General features: G+C 43.5%; 1 protein-coding gene and 1 long non-coding RNA gene across 8 annotated transcripts in view; one reads left to right on the top strand and one right to left on the bottom strand.

Annotated features, from left to right (window-relative positions):
* Positions 1 to 17,698, top strand: part of ARHGAP24 (Rho GTPase activating protein 24) — a 415,266-nt gene that overhangs the window by 294,289 nt on the left and 103,279 nt on the right. The gene's annotated exons all lie outside the window — the stretch shown is intronic.
* LOC310852971 lies at positions 7,754 to 10,438 on the bottom strand. The gene is made up of 3 exons (XR_014568495.1): positions 10,036 to 10,438; positions 8,450 to 8,606; positions 7,754 to 7,818 (listed from the first exon to the last, which is right to left on the bottom strand). It is a non-coding gene; the product is annotated as an uncharacterized lncRNA (long non-coding RNA).

The raw sequence follows: 17,698 nt of genomic DNA, 5'->3' as shown, positions 1-17,698 counted from the left end.
GAGTGAAAAGGGATGGTTCAGAAGAAACACTTTTACTCCTTGGGAAAGTAGATTTGAAAACCAGGGGGGAGAGAGAGAGCCTTTTGAAATGTGTTGACATGGCTGTCACTGGAGGCAAAGAACAGACTTCATTGAGGAGCAGGTGCAAGAAATACCCTTTTTTTGCAGTTAAGGAAACTGGCAGGATCTGTGATTGTGCAGCTTCCTCCCTTCTATATTCCTTAGTGGCTTGGTCCATGCAGAGCCTGTCTGAGGCCCAGGGTGGGAGCCTTGTTAGAATAAAGTTATAAACCCAAACAAAAAAGCAGCTGTTTCCTGGGTGCCCGCCCCGCTGAGTGGCTTAGACTTCTGAGGCCCAGGGCAAGTGTACCCGGCTTCCCCTCCCTTCTGCGTGGGCCTGTCAGTGACCATACCTACGCTCTCCCTCTGCCCCAGTCCCCACAAAATCTTGGAAGATGGTCTAGAATGCAAAGGTTCTGAGTTTGGAGGAGTAGGACATCTAGCACAGCTTTAATCAAGTTATTATCATGGGTGGTAGTCTACTGAGTGTTACTCAGAGCAGACCTATTGAAATTAATGGACTTAACTTAATCATGGCTATTCATTTCAATGGGTCTGTTCTGAGTAAAACATAGTTGAATATTGCTCTGTGGTACAGTATGGGATTTACATGGAGGAGGTCCTAGGTTGAGTCCCTCACAACCCCAGTGAAACGAATCTTCTGGCAATCAGAGCGGACTAGCTTTTCCTCAACTTGGTGCCCTCTGGATATTGTTGAGCTGGAACTCCAGCCAACCCCAGAGGAGCATAGCCACTGGTTGAGGATTATGGATTATGTCTAGAGGGCACCAGGTTAGATAGGGGAGGCTAAGTAGACTGACACTGTGTCAAGCAGCTTTATAATGAACCATTGTTCCAGCATTCAGGACTGCGCTGCTTGTTACATTTCTTATCTCCTTGACTTTGGAATGTCTAGAACACTCTTCTCACCCTTTTCTTTGCAAGTCTGTGCTGCTCATAGCTTGTTCGCGGGCTATGACCCATCTTGGTAACACAAGAAGAAAGTTGTCCTGGTGCAGTTTAGTGTACCTTAATGACCTTTCCAGCTGTTCATCACATTCACAAACCTAACCCAGGGTTGCAGGAGGTTTAGCAAAGACATAGAACCCCCATCTGGCCCCTTGCTGGGCCAATTTTAGTCTTGTAAAATAGACCCTGGGCTAACTTTGCTGCTGCTGCTGCTCAAGTTATTTTTTACTGTCAAGTTCTGGAAATAAAAAGGGATCCCGGTGGCGCTGTGGGTTAAACCACAAGCCTAGGACTTGCTGATCAGAAGGCCAGCAGTTTGAATCCCCGCGACGGGGTGAGCTCCCGTAGCTCGGTCCCTGCTCCTGCCAACCTAGCAGTTCGAAAGCACATCAAAGTGCAAGTAGATAAATAGGTACCGCTCCAGTGGGAAGGTAAACGGTGTTTCCATGCACTGCTCTGGTTCGCCAGAAGCGGCTTAGTCATGCTGGCCACATGACCAGGAAGCTGTACTCTGGCTCCCTCGGCCAATAAAGTGAGATGAGCGCCGCAACCCCAGAGTCGGTCACGACTGGACCTAATGGTCAGGGGTCCCTTTACCTTTACCTTTTACTGGAAATAAAAGTCACTTACTTCCCTTTTTCTTTTCCATGTTATGAACATCGTTTACATCATCTAGTGTTCTGGGGGGTTGCAGTATTTGTATCCTACAAGAATTTTGACTGCTTGATTTTCCCTACTGCCAGCTTTTTTAAAGATATCATCCATTTGAGCCATATACTGTGTGTGAAAGAAGTTCTAGGTTTGAATGCTTGGTCACTTCTGCAGTTGCACCCCAGAATTGCAGGGCAGGGGTGGTGCTGAGGTGGGTTCTACCTGAACCTTAGAGAGGTAGAAACTGTGGCCGGTGGCATGTCACACGACCTTAATAAATGATGTGGAGGGTTTTCAGAAATTAAGTATAAAGATATACATGGGTGATTTATATAAATACTACTGGCCTGTTTTGTGAAGCTGTTGGAAGGATTGCTGAGATGACTTATGCATTTGATTTGGATGTTTTTAAGGTGCAAGGCCCATTGCTTAATATATATAGATGTTCAGTTTAAATGTTCTGTTACCTGTTCAGCATTAGCCACTAGGTGGCAAACCAAACAGAAAGGTGCTGCGTCGCTTCCAGAGAGCATCTGAAGTCAGACTTGGATGAGAAAATAAAGTTTCAGTGCAGAAGTGAATTGTTGCTCCAGGGCTCTCTCTGTGGGCTGCACTGGGCAAAAGTGTTTCTTTGCTGCTTTCTCTTTGAAATTTTGCTAGGGGCTTTCGGTTCTCTTACTATTCGTTTGTTTTACAGTGGTACCTCTGGATACACACACCTCCAGTTGCGTATCCTTCAGGATGCGAACACGGCAAACCCAGAAGTATTTTTCTGGGTTTTGTTGCACACGCATGCACAGAAGTGGTCCCTCTGGTTGTGGAGACCTTGGGATCCAACCAGAGCTCTGGAATGAATCCCATCTGCAATTGGAGGTACCATTGTATTTCCTTGGTGGTGAGAGAGGTTGAGGTGGCCTAGGGTGTGCTTGATTGTCTTTGATTGGCTGTTGTGAGATTTGTTTTTGTATATGAGCGGTGTGTGTGTTTCTGAATCAGGTTAGCCAGATTGATTCATATGCTGTCAGCGGATTCCTGTTGTTGTCTTGTTGGGCTATGTATGTAAGAAAGGGGAGCCATACCCACACATACACTAAGTAGAAGAATAGAGTGGATGCTTGGGTTGAGAACGTGATCTGTGTGGGATGCATGTTCGCAACCCGCAGTGTTCGCAACCCGCGTCAGCGCTTCTGTGCATGCACAAAGCACAATTTAGCGCTTCTGCGCACGCACAACTGCCAAAACCCGGTAGTAACCCATCCCGGTACTTCCGGGTTCCGGCAGTCCGCAACCTGAAAAAAACGCAACCTGAAGCGGCTGTAACCCAAGGTATGACTGTAGAAACATAACTACCTGACCCCACCCCACTCACCATTCCCCTCTCCCCGTTTTCCCCTCTTCTCTTCCTAACCTAACACTGTATGTAACACTAACGTCTCACAACAAATGTAACTGATCTGTAGAAAACACAACTTAAAAAAAGAGACAATGCACATATATTTGTAAACTAAGAAATCTTTAATAAAAAATATATTTAAAAAAAGAAAGAAAATAAATTTCACTAGGGGGGTTGTGTCCTCTCCAGAATGAATTGGAAAGCATTGGAATGGTTTTGATATGTAGCAATTGTGTCTGACACGTGTGGGTGGGTAGGATTCTATTAGCCATGATCGCTATCTGAGTTGGTATGCATCTGAGTACCAGTTGGGGAGAGTGTTATACAGGGTGGCCCAAAAGTAGTTGAATCAATGAAATTGATCACAACAGATTATATGGGTACACATAACTGATACACAAAGTTAAATTTGAGGCTGGCTGTTGGAAATAATAGTGTGGCAGTTGGAAAGAATAAAAGGGTTGTTTTTCTTTACTGATATTGTGAATGATCAGAACTTGAGTCAAGAAGAAAGAAAGTAGATTCTATAGCAGTATACCCACTTTTGTGCAAAAAGTTATCCATCGGGGCCAGTGCCAGATTTATGTATAAGCTAAATAAACTATAGCTTAAGGCCCCACTCTTGGACCCCCCCAAAAAAACTGTAAAGGGGAAAAAACCTGTATGTACTTTGATAAAATACATATTTTGTTATGTGTGAATGGCTTTAGATACCTATTAGGTCCATAAATTACCATATAGCATATATTCAACACAAAAAAACAGTGACAATTTGTTGTTGACAAAGTTCAGCAGGACATATAAAGGGCCCCATTACCTTCAGTAGCTTAGGGCCTCATCAAACCTAAATCTGGCCCTGATCAGGGCAACCAATGGGATTCAGGCCCATGACCAGGCATGAACCCAGATAGACATGGGCCAAGATAATCTGTTTCATCCATGAGTACTTGCAGTTGCTGCACCATAACCCTCACAAACCAATGGGTCCAGGGATGAGCAACTCCAGGAAGAACTCCCTCTTCTCCTGCTCAGGACTGGTTAAATATATTCTTTGTCATTTGGTTTAGAAAGAGGTGATGCTCTAGATTCTATTCCAAATAGGGGTCCCTGTTCTTCAGTCCATGTCTTGCTATCACATGCCAAGGCTTTATACACAAACTCTGTGGCTGTCAGGTAGGTTACGGACAACACAGTTAAGCGTTGACGTGTGCAGTAGCAAATATTACTGCACCAGGATGAAAAAGATACAGTTCATTTTGTTTCCATTGATTTCATTCCTCCCATCTCTTGCCACGCTGATCTGTGGGCTGGCGTGAAATAAAACAAAAAAAGATGATTGCTTGTGTTCTGATCTCCCATCAGTCTCTAGAAATAAAAGTACGGGTCACAGAGTGGAAATATTTGGCAAAAATGAGATCCAAGATGGAAAGGGCAGCACTAAATATCTCTAAGTAGACAAGAAGTTGCCTGTACAGGGATCTGTAGAAAAGGCCCATTGAGAAACGGTGATGCGTGAACTTGGTATTTTCTTTTTAAAGCCATTCTTTTATGGAACAGGAAATGAAATGTGACCCCGTTCAACAGTCAAAAGTGAAATTAACTGGGTTGTAAAACTTATTCCTCTCTCTGCACTGTCCATGCTTGCACCATAGACACCTCTCCTCTTTGGTTTCTGAAAAGTGCTGCAAGCCAGCTCATAGATCAGCAATGGAACATATGCCACCCTTGGGTTTTACTGTCATTGAATGTGTCTTGTTGAGTGGCATGATTTTTGGGGGGAAGTGAGCAGGGTGCCTTAAAACACTTCTTCTAAACCGTAGCAGCTACTGGGAAAACATTAGCACAAAAGCATAATTGCGTCACACAATTCATGGGCGCAAGAAAACAAAGGTGGGGTTGGATGTTTGATTGGTCGGCATCCCACACAGTAGGGTGGGCTAATTTCATGCTGTTGAGGGAAGCCCCAAGGAAGAGAGGAAGAATGGGAGGAGGAAAATGGGGGCAGGGAGCAAAATGGGTGGAGCAATGGAAGGAGATGGGAGGGGGAAGCCCTCTGCAAGCAGTTGATTGCAGGAGATTGCAGTGTGGTGGAGCTCATTCTTATGGTTCCATAACACACGCGCGCGCATGCACACACACACACACACACACACATACACACACACACACTCTGTTTTTGGAACACCTTCACTTTAGAGATGCCACTGACCCTACAATGCTTTCTACCCTAGGTCAAAGCTTTCCAGTCTGTCTGGACATTTTAAGTTGGTCAGTTTCTTCTGCTGTATCCCATACCACCCAACATTTCTCCAATAAAAATAGGGGCTAATAATAATAATAATACCCCGCCCATCTGACTGGGTTGCCCCAGCCACTCCATAATAAAACACAATAAATATTGAACATTTTTTAAAAAAACTTCCCCATAAAGGGCTGCCTTCTGATGTCTTCTAGAGGTAATATAGTTACTTATCTCCTTGGCTCAGGGATCGCATAACTCCATACCCTCCAGCATTTCTCCTATGAAAATAGAGACGTCCTAAGGAAAACTGGGACATTCTGGGATCAGATCAGAAACTGGGATGGGCTTCTGTAAACCTGGAAAATGGGGACATTTGAAGAATCTGGCATCTTTGATGCCTTTTAATGCTGTTTGTTATTGCATTGCATTGCTTTCCCTATACCGTATTTTTCGCCCTATAGGACGCACCGGCCCATAGGATGCACCTAGTTTTTTTGGGGGGGGAGATAAAGGGGGGGAAATTATTCCCCCCCCCCAGCCGTGGATGTCTGCCCGAAGCGCAGGGCGCTCTGCTTCAGCACGCCCTGCGCTCCGTGCAGCAGGCTGCTATCCGCAGCCTAGGGAGCCCGGCGGGAACTCCCGCGGGCTCCCCAGGCCTGCTGATAGCTTCCTGAAGCCTGGAGAGCGAGAGGGGTCAGTGCTCACTGCATTCACCCCATAGGACGCACACAGATTTCCCCTTCATTTTTGGAGGGGGAAAAGTGTGTCCTATAGGGTGAAAAATACGGTACTTTATGGTTGCATGACCATTTGTCATATCATTATTGTTCACTGCCATGAGATAAGAGCCCACGGTAAGCCTGGTGGATGAGGCCGATGGGCCATCTAATCCATCACCCATCACTCACTGCGGGTAGCCAGATGCCTGTGGGCAGCCGGAAAGCAGGGCCTGATTGCAGCAGCACTCACTTCCTCTTATTATTCACAGCAACTTGCATTCAGAGGCATCTTGGGGGTAAAACATCGCCATCATGGCCAGCAGCCTTTGATAGCCTTATTCTCTTTTGAAGAAGGGTGGTTTATTCTTGATGAATAAAATAGAAAATAAAGTGACAAGGGTTAAGGGTTTTTACGCAGCACAAGCACCTTAGATTGTCCTTCTGGGAGCATGTTCTTCCCTTTCCAGTTTTATGCACTTCTCTTGCGTTCCAGTCATTATACTCAATGCACATTTTAGCACATTCAGTGTGCTTTCAACCTTGCTAGTAAGGCATCTGAATTACACATCTGGGCCCTGATTGTGCAGAGAGGCCAATGCAGAGAATTACGTGTGCACACACACACTCACACATGTGTGCGCACCCCAGCACCCCAAACCCAGCAGAACACAGAGGAGACGGGGTCTTTCACGTATGATGGGAGGGTAATGCTTGGTGTGATGTATAGCAAGGAGCCAATTCATTGCCATAAAGATAAATGGAAGCTTTAAAAAATATGGGCCAAAGCTATTGGGTAGCTTGCTAGATAAGCACTAAATATATTACAAGGCATAGCTGGTCGATATTTAAGAGATTAATTTTCAGCCTCTTAAATTACAGCTATTACAAAAAGACGTATATTAACTGTGCTGTCTTTGGCCCAACAGGCAGGTGATTTTTGTGTGTTTGTGCGATGTGCTTAGCAGTAATCTGCCCCAAGCCACACAGTCAATTACAATTTAGAAGTAGAACAGAAAGATGAGGCAGTTTTGATTGGGCTCCTATTGTTTAAATGACTTTTTAACTTTCTTTCAGAGTAAATGTTTATTGGACATTGCAGAAGTATGAATATGAGGCGCTTTTCTGTTTTACAGTAGGATTTTAAGAGGATTAAGAACTCGATTTCCCCCTCCCCAAAAGCCTTTTCTCAGGTGTAATTTATGCTCCAGCTCCAGCATTATCATGGAGGTACAGCCCTTAGAATATTTCTGGGTTGCTAGCATCTTAACATCTAACCAGGCACCTGCAGAGTACACCATCTTAGCCCTGAACAGTAGCCTGGAATGGGGAATACATGTGACGCTAGGCAGCTTTTTAGTGACAGAAGGTGGTGGACCTTAATTGGAGGTTTTGAAACAGAGGTTGGATGGCCATCTGCCGAGGACTTTTTAGCTGAGATTCCTGCATAGCAGGGGGTTGGACTAGATGACCCGTTGGGTCCCATCCAAATCTACAATTTATTGATTCCATGATTAGCACCTGTGTAGGCTACAAGAACCCACAACACCATCATTGCAGCCCCAGGACCAACTTTGTTTGCCATGCACCATAGGTACTTTTGCTCTCTCTTGATCTCATCAATGACTTATAAGTGTCAAATTCTGCAGAAACGGAGAGCCCTTGAGTTGCGCCCCCAAAGTTCAGTATGGTCACTCTGTTATTTCCCTTTCATTTCATTTCACTCTGTTATTTCACTTTCATTTCATTTCTGCTCCTGATTTCAAGCCAGAAAAATTCCAAGATGGCTTGTATTAAACATAAATAAAATGCAAATACCCAGGGCCAGGTTTGGTTCTATCCATTTCTCATTTTTCCAGCCTAAAATACAGTTCCACACATTTTGGAGCAGTTTGCCATTCAAAATCAACTCATGAAAATTAATCAGCACTTTAGTGCGAATTTTCCTAACAAACACATCTTTGTATGAAGTTTTGATTGGCGTAAAAAAATTTTTGCAAGCCATTTTCTCTAAACGTTACAAGCAGTTTTTGTATGTTATTATCACCAAAACCTTCATTTTTATGCACACTTTCCCCTAACATATGTATTCTTTGAAACATTGCTTGGAGAGTTGCATTACAACACCCAGATCAGTGCAACTTTTGAAGGCTGTGTTTCAGTTTTCATCTTGGTTCAGAAAGTGCAAATTTGACAGATTCGGCTTTAAACATGCACCGAATCAAATTTCCTCTCCATTTTTGCTCCAGGGTAATATAGCACCCCAATTCAATGAACCATGACATTATAGAGTTGGAAGTGACTTTGGCAGTCATGCACACCAACCTCCTTAGCATATGAATCTTGCAACTGCAGCATCCTTGACAGAGGGTCATCTAGCCTCTGCTTAAATTCTACCAGTTAAGGAGAGCCCATTACCTCCTGCAGAGAGATCTGTTCCATTCTCATTAGGTCAGTGCAGCTGCTCCCAATTACTTTCATACCATCTCACTTCCCCATGTGCCGGCAATTGGACGGTCGGTTGCCAGCAGCACGCTCTTTCCTCACTTCCTCTCAGGATTGCAGGTCTTTTTCACTGTCCAAAAAATGAGGGAAGGATGAGCCAGGTGGAGCAGCAGCTGTGCTTCAGGTGAGCTGCTGAGTGATAGCATTTAGATGTCTGGGAGGGGAGGGGAGCTTGCCGCCACAGGTAGTGGAAGCATGCTGGCTTTCTTCCTCATAAGCCTGACTCATCTCTGCCTCTTGGCTCCTCTCCACTCCATCCTCTGCTTCTGGACTGCTATCTGCCGCAGACTCTTCCTGCTCACTAAACCCTGCTACCTCTTCAGCTTCTGTTACCTCCTCCTCCCTGTCTGCTTACTTTTCTCCTTCTGACCACTCATCATTGTCCCACTACCAATCCATGTGATCCCTAAATGACTGGGATGACAAAGCCCGTAAGGTGAAAATGTTGAGTTGCAGAGAAGGCCATTAAAAAAAACGATCAAGGAAATATATTTTTTTTGGGGGGAGGGGCCCGAATAATCCCTCCTTTACTTGTCCACTGTTTCCTGTCTCTTTTTGCAGTTCATTGTCTTCAGCTTCTTGCTTGCTAGGTGAAGGTGAAGGTAAAGATACCCCTGACCATTAGGTTCAGTCGTGGCCGACTCTGGGGTTGCGGCGCTCATCTCGCTTTACTGGCCGAGGGAGCCGGCGTACAGCTTCCGGGTCATGTGGCCAGCATGACTAAGCTGCTTCTGGCGAACCAGAGCAGCACACGGAAACGCTGTTTACGTTCCCACTGGAGCCGTACCTATTTATCTACTTGCACTTTGAGGTGCTTTCGAACTGCTAGGTTGGCAGGAGCAGGGACCGAGCAACGGGAGCTCACCCCGTCACGGGGATTCGAACTGCCAACCTTCTGATCGGAAAGTCCTGGACTCTGTTGTTTAACCCACAGTGCCACCCGCATCCCTTAATGCTTGCTGCATGGACCCAAACTGGGTTTTGCCTCCCAGGTCTATTTGAAGGTTGCTCTGCCACTGTCTGAAAGGACTTTATGGATTTCTTAAGCCTATTAAGGAGCCTTTATATCTTATCTCTTCCTCTTTCCTTTGCCTCCTGTGGGATTTGAAGTGCTGCTGATTTAATACGTCTTTTGCCATTTGCTCCCTATTGCTTTAAATAAGGTGCAAGTGTCACATTACAAACAGGGACTGCCTCAGAGGCAGTAATTTATGCTAACCATACAGGAAGCAGACCGTTTCAGAGATCTATGTGTTTACAGTTTTGAACCAGGGAGTCATTTGTACAAGGGCTGGCGGTTTTTCACATCCCAGGGGAGACTGAAGTGCTGACCAAACTGCTAATATAGTTAGTGGAGTTTGCGTTAGTTGGGAGCTCTGCCGGTGGAGGAATTTCCTTTTATGAAAAGCATGCATTCGCTGCCTTAGAGGGCAAAAGCAGATGGGAATGAGTAATGTGGGCAGTGCTATTCTCCTCGAAAAAGAAGTGCCTGGACTCACCTTGTTCTCTTACCATGGCTATGGCGCACACCTGAGAGAGAGGTGCCGGGACTGAGTTCTGGCAAGTTCCAGTTGGAAAAAAGCTCTGGGTGAGGGAAATAAAAGTGGTTAGAGGAGAAAAAGCTCAGAACTGAAGAATTAGTTGGATCTGTTGGTGCGTGAAGAATCCACTCTTGGGTTTCCATTTCTTTCTGCAGCAGAGTTCCTTTTACAGAAAAGTCCTCCCTCATCTTTTACTTCTTTAAAACAGCAGCATTCTAGCTCTCTCTTAGTGAAATTCCCATAGCAGGAAAAAACACCATTTGCTTCTGTTTCTCAGAGTCTTTATTATTTACAAAACTTTACACTGGTCATTAAAAATAACAACAACAACAATTTATTATTTATACCCCGCCCATCTGGCTGAGTTTCCCCAGCCACTCTGGGCGGCTCCCAATCAAGTGTTAAAAACAATACAGCATTAAATATTAAAAATTTCCCTAAACAGGGCTTCCTTCAGATGTCTTTTAAAGATAAGATAGCTGCTTGACATCTGATGGGAGGGCGTTCCACAGGGCGGGTGCCACTACTGAGAAGGCCCTCTGTCTGGTTCCCTGTAACCTCACTTCTCGCAATGAGGGAACTGCCAGAAGGCCCTCAGTGCTGGACCTCAGTGTCCGGGCTGAATGATGGGTGTGGAGACGCTCCTTCAGGTATACTGGACCAAGGCCGTTTAGGGCTTTAAAGGTCAGCACCAACACTTTGAATTGTGCTCGGAAACGTACTGGGAGTCAATGCAGATCTCTCAGGACTGGTGTTATGTGGTCCTGGCGGCCACTCTCAGTCACCAGTCTAGCTGCCACATTCTGGATTAATTGCAGTTTCCTGGTCACCTTCAAAGGTAGCAAATAAAGCAACATCATCTTTTTCTCTTTTAGCCATCCGGACAGAGACCTAATGCCAACTTATTCACATGCTCATTTGCACAGACCCAGACTTAGCTGACCACAGGCCCTAACAAGGACACCTGTTACTGGGGAAATTTTCTGTTGCCTTGCAACTTCTTCAAGACCATTTTCAAGCTTCTTCTAGAATATTCCAACAGGATCAGGCCAGTGGCCCAACCACTACAGCAACCTGTTCTCACAGTGGCCAACAAGATGCCGATAAAATAATCCAAGCAAAAAATGTGGTTTTGTACTAAAAGTGTTGAATGTGTTGTTTAGGGTATCAAGTAGCAGAAGTTATTTTGGTTGTTGGCTTTCCTAGAGGTTGGGGCATATTTGCAAATGTGAACTTCCTTAAATGTATGCCAGTGTAGAATTAGCTGTATTGATTAGTGGTGGAATTGAAGTTGTGTTTTTTTATATAAGGTGTAGGGGGAAAACAAACCAGTTTGGTTTAAGATGCCTCATTTTCACTAGTGAAGTACTAAGTAAATAATATTGCATTATGGAATCTGCAGGCATTTGTCACTTGATAGCTTTCCTGACTCCTGTCATATCGCTGGGAAGGGAGGTGCTGTCACCCATTTCAATTAGAACCACATGAAGCATTTTGGTGTTTGGCTTGGAACTAACCTAGCATTTATTCAGAAGGACCAGCTAATAGTGTTTTTAAGCTTCAGTACTCATGCTGTAAAGCACTTTCAAAGATCATGATGCAAAGGAACAAAATTATCCAGAAGATGAAAATCTAAAGATTGGCTTTAATTTTTAATGCTAATGCCTATGAGAAGATACATATTGCCAAGGAGGGTGGAGAGGAGAAAAATTGCAAAAATATGCAGTTCTCTGTGAAAAATGTATTGTAAAAATTGATTTTTTTAAAAAAAAATGAAGGCAGGTAATCTAATGCAGCCCAAAATGGGGGATGGCTGCTCAACCAGGTTTTAAGTGAACAGGGTGCCAAAGATAAATTACAGAACAAGGATGGGAAATGGAAGGAATTGTTGAGAGCAAGCTGAAATACTGCGGTGCGTTGAGGCATTATGAAATATAGTTGGGGGATGGGATGATGGAGATGTATTGCAAGAAAGGATTTACAATAATTATTTGTCAGGAAGCAACTAATATTATCCCCAAAACCTTACTGGTGGCATCTCTCTGTTGCAGCATCATACATCAGCCATCTGCCCTTGTATGCAAGGAGAACACTTTTCATATCTTGCTTGTCAGATAAATTAAGAGGCAATAGCTAAGTAACTGCCCAGATTAATAGTATATCCTAGATCTACACAGGCCACCTCTGAAGCTGAGCCCACTATTGATGGCTTCATTAAAAGAGGAGTATCAGTTATAACTAGACAACAATGAGTTTGGATGGGACAAAGTTTCCTGGGGCTAAATTGACAATGAACTTCCAGTGACGGACCATCAGGTCTTGTTTTAATTCTTAACCGTGGTGGAATCAATATCAAATCCATAGTAATTTGCTGGCCCACAGGCAGGATGGCTTTATGAAAGGTGTTAAGAAGGCAGCTGGAAGTACAGTCGTACCTTGGAAGTCAAACAGCTTAGTTCCCGAACGTTTTGGCACCTGAACATCACAAACCTGGAAGCGACTGTTCCGGTTTGCGAACTATTTTTGGAAGCCGAACGTCCTGCGGCCAATCAGAAGCTGTGCTTTAGTTTTCGAACATTTTGGAAGTTGAACAGACTTCCGGAATGAATTCTGACCTTTCTTCATCCCAGCTCTAGGAACCCTGAACTGTACTAACCCTGTTAGTATTTCACGCCTCCAATGCTGCAGATGAGATTGGTGTAAATCACATGCCTGTCTGGGAAGAGTGTGGGAACGGAAGGCAGTCTTATCTCTTACCCATATGTACTATTTGTACTGTACTTTTGCTTTTACTTGTTCCTGTTTTTCTCTCAGAGCTGGAGAGAAAGGATGCCATGACTCCTTTGGCTGTACATAGATTAGCTCTACAATGTCTCACACTTCTTGTTGTGTTATGCTAGAAGATTGTTGTTGTTGTTTAGTCGTTTAGTCGTGTCCAACTCTTCGTGACCCCATGGACCAGAGCACGCCAGGCACTCCTGTCTTCCACTGCTTCCCGCAGTTTGGTCAAACTCATGCTGGTACCTTCGAGAACACTGTCCAACCATCTTGTCCTCTGTCGTCCCCTTCTCCTTGTGCCCTCCATCTTTCCCAACATCAGGGTCTTTTCCAGGGAGTCTTCTCTTCTCATGAGGTGGCCAAAGTATTGGAGCCTCAGCTTCACGATCTGTCCTTCCAGTGAGCACTCAGGGCTGATTTCCTTCAGAATGGATAGGTTTGATCTTCTTGCTGTCCATGGGACTCTCAAGAGTCTCCTCCAGCACCATAATTCAAAAGCATTAATTCTTTGGCGATCAGCCTTCTTTATGGTCCAGCTCTCACTTCCATACATCACTACTGGGAAAACCATGGCTTTAACTATACGGACCTTTGTTGGTAAGGTGATGTCTCTACTTTTTAAGATGTCTAGAAGATTAGTGTGCGTATATCATTTGATACATGTTGCTGAAGCACACTGGAGAGGAAGGGAACTGCCTTTTCCAGAGCTGTGCATACCGGAGGACGCTCGGAGTTTGGGGGCTGCAGGGGCACCCCTGAGCGTTTTCCAACACACCACAGCGTGTGTTTGAGCAGTGATGTCTGACTGAAGCAAATAACTCAAGGGATTAACCTTTTGCAAAAAGTAAATTCCATAGAGCCAGATCCCATAGCTCGTGGGGGAGTGGGGAAACTTTCCATTATTCCTTTTGTACCTGTAAGTGTTCTTCAAGCTCTGCAGAGCCACATCTGCTTCTGTTGGCATAAATGAAAGAAGCTCATTTTAATGAGATTCCTGAAGCTCCATATCCATTTCCCCTTCAAACGCTGCACGTATCCACGAGAGGATATTATTTTCAGAATTGCAGCTCTCCTGATCGATCCTTTGTTGTTATTGTTGTTTTTTAAAAAATGTGAACTGCCAGTAAAAAGTTGCAATTATAATTGACTGGCATGTGCCACTCTCAAGGCCAGCACCTGATTTCACAGGGAAATCTTTGAAGCTTAAAAACACTTGATGGTCTGATAGCATCTGATACTGACATTATGCAGATATGGACCTCTTCAGCCCCTTGGATGGGAGATTACTGGAACCTCAGGTACCAGATCACCATTCAGGGTACTAATCCCCAGAGTGAATCTTCTTTATCAGCAAATTACTGTGTTTTCATATACCTGTACATGTGCAGCTGTGTTTATCTTTCTGATTTGTTCATGTGTATTATGTGAAATACACATGTGTTCAGTTTTAGCTGTTTAGCATTAGTGGTTCCTAGCCTGATCTAAATGTTTACTTAGAGGTAAATCGCCGAGAGATCAATGGAACTTACTTCCTGAAAGTACACACTCTGGATCCCACTACAGTGGTACTTCAGCTTACAGATGCTTCAGGTTATAGACTCCGCTAACCTCGGGTTAAGAACTTTACATCAGGATGAGAACAGAAATCGCGCGGCGGCAGCAGGAGGCCCCATTAGCTAAAGTAGTACCTCAGGTTAAGAACAGTTTCAGGTTAAGAACGGACCTCCGGAACGAATTAAGTTCTTAACCAGAGGTACCACTGTATATTTGAAGGCCAATGAGATTTTAAGCAGCCCATTGTGGGATCACAGTAATTGTCACCAGTGTAACTAGACTGGTGTTTAAAGTCGCTTCAGGGTTCTGTCTTTGTGACTTACCTCTCCTCTCAAAGCTCTTCCCTTAATTCAGGATGTAAAAGCTCAACTGAACTTCACAGATGTGCCACATTGTAGGAAATTGAACCTTCACTGAACAACACAGTGTGTCTTTCTCTCTTACTCCTGAAAGTTTGGTTCAGAGATCCCAAACGCCCCTGAAGCAAGATGCTATGTTTACACTGGCCTTTACAGAAGTAGTGACAGTAAAACATACTTAACTTCAAAGCTTGCCTTTTCAGCAGCTTAATCTGCTCATTGTGTAGTGCCTTCCGTTTCCAGAAGACAAGCTGGTTTATGTGTTTTTAAATATCCTATCTTCAGTTTCTGTCCAGACTAGCAAAGGAAGGTCTTCTACAAGAAGAATTTGGAGTTGTTAGATGTAGGTCACTGGTCTCTCATCTTACATTAACAACAAAAAAGTGAGAAAGAAAGCAGCCTTCAGTCTAGATTGCTTTTTCCATCATGCCTGTATGAAAATTCATACAGAAATGACGTTGAGTATGGAGATTTCAGCTGGGGAAACAGCCAGGCTCTGGAATGATTAACTTCCTGCTCAGGAGCATGGAATGTAAAAACTGTTATTGATTTAGGTTTCTTTTCCTGTGCATGTCCTGCTTGGGCTCCCCAATGACAGTGTTGAATATTATACTTCTGCCTTTTATATTGGAATTACGTACATGCGTCCCAACAAACAAGGATTTGTTGGATTCAAACCATTTGCCCTGAGGTGTACTCTTGAAATAGCGTATTTTTTAAAAAAAGGAACATGGAATGGACTTAAAAGCATGTATGCATGTTGTAATTCTGAAAGAACACTTCCTTTCTTCTTCTAAGCAACTATCCTTCTTATCTAACCTCTGTTGTGAGAGTATTTCCGCCTGTTCTCTGGAAAGTTTATATATGAAAAGATGACAAGTTGATCTTGTAGTTCATGAGATAATACTTTGAAGAGTGTGTTTGACTTAAGCCTGTCTTACAAAACACACACGCTTCCATACCTGTAACTGGTTTCATTTTTCAGTTTTGCTTTCTTTTTCTCAGTCCCCCAAATGGGCAAATTCCATGAATTCCTGTCATTGAAATTTCACAATTAAATGATTTCATGTCAGATCCTGACATTAAGGTAAGGGGTTTTAATATTTCAAAAGGTGACAATCTGAACACAAAAGTCATTGAGCTTTTCTTGACAAAGTTGTTGAGCTTCTTTTAGTTTCTCAGCTATTTTTAATCACATTCACCAAAATCTACACTTCTGACGTGGGTTGCCATATGTGCAGATTTCCCCAGACTTTTCAGTGATTTCTGCTCGGACACTATTTCCGATGACCAAATCCCAGCTATGTCCCAGAAATTCTGGACATATGGCAACCCTAAAGGTGATATCCAGTGATAAGCTGACTTGGAGAAGATCTGTTGAAATGAATAGACCTAATTTAGTCACTTCCAGTAGTATTTATGGCTGTGCTCTGGATAAGACTAGCATTGGATATAACCCTCAGCTGGATAGCTCAGTTGGTTAGAGCATTGTGCTGATGATAATGCCAGGGTTGCAGGATCGATACCCCCTTAGCTGCATATTCCTGCATTGCAGGTGGTTTGGGTTTGATGATCATCATTGTCCCTTCCTAATCTATGGTTGTATGAGAAGGAAGAACAAGTTTTAAATGTTAGTTAATACATTGTGGATAGAATTCAACAACACACTAATTGTTCCATTTGTGCAAGCATTCCAGCTTGCCAGATGGAATGGGACTCCATCCCGTACCCCACATGCTGTCTTGGGGGTTTTTCTCAACCCTGCACTGAGCCACTTTTGGGGGCAAAGCCCTGTTGTGCAAACAGAGGTCCTTAAGCAGGGCTTCCATTGATGGGGCTGGTTAGTTGAATACAGCCCTGTGTGTCTTTTTTAAATGGAGGCTACAGTGGTACCTTGGTTCTCAAACTTAATCTGTTCCAAAGTCCGTTCCAAAACCAAAGTGTTCCAAAAACGAGGCATGCTTTCCCATAGAAAGTAATGCAAAATGGATTAATCCGTTCCAGACTTTTAAAAAGAACCTCTAAAACATCAATTTAACATGAATTTTACTATCTAACAAGACCATTGATCCATAAAATGAAAGCAATAATCAATGTACTGTACTATAAAATAAATAAGAATGTATTCTAGATGATAAAAATTAAAATTATTATTTTTTCTTCCCTGCCCTGATGAAAGTCGTTGTTTGGATGGGGGGCTTTTATCCCTTTCCGCAGTGACACAATCAACCAATCAGTACCTGAACTGGGTTCCAAACAGTCACAAAAACAAATTAACCGAAAAAGCCTCAAAAACAAAAACGCAAAATAAATAGCAAAAACAAAAGCACCAAACTTAATCCATTCCGGAAGTCCATTTGACTTCCAAAATGTTCGAAAACCAAGGCGCAGCTTCTGATTGGTGCAGGCGCCCCAGAAACAATAGCCAACACCGCATTGGATGTTTGGCTTCTGAAAAACATTTGAAAACTGGAACACTTCCAGATTTTTCGCGTTTGAGTACCAAGGCGTTTGAGAACCAAGGTACCACTGTACTTGAAAGCAGGACTGATCTACATTGAAGTCTCCTTGCCCTGTCGTACTTCTTACAATTGCCCTCTCAGAACCCCCTACTAGCTCAACTTAGGAAGCTTTCTGGCAATACTATGAGTTTCTGTGACTTTGTTGAATTCTATGAATTGTTTTGATGAATTTGTTGTTGGTTTTTTTGCTTTATGTGCTATTGTGCTTGATGTTACAATGACTGCAATGTTTTTTCATACTACTGAGATGATTGTGAGCCGCCTTCAGCTCAGCATTTTTTATTGGAAGAGCAAAATCCAAATATTAACTCAAGTTTAACTGATGACTAACATGTTTGCATTTATTTAACATTCTTTTAACAACAGCACTTTAAATTAATGCTGTAATGTTACCTTGGCGTTCAGCAC

This window comes from Podarcis gaigeae (assembly GCF_964106915.1).
Source record: "Podarcis gaigeae genome assembly, chromosome: 9".
NCBI lineage: Eukaryota > Metazoa > Chordata > Lepidosauria > Squamata > Lacertidae > Podarcis > Podarcis gaigeae.
This window is presented reverse-complemented; position numbering and strand designations above follow the sequence as displayed.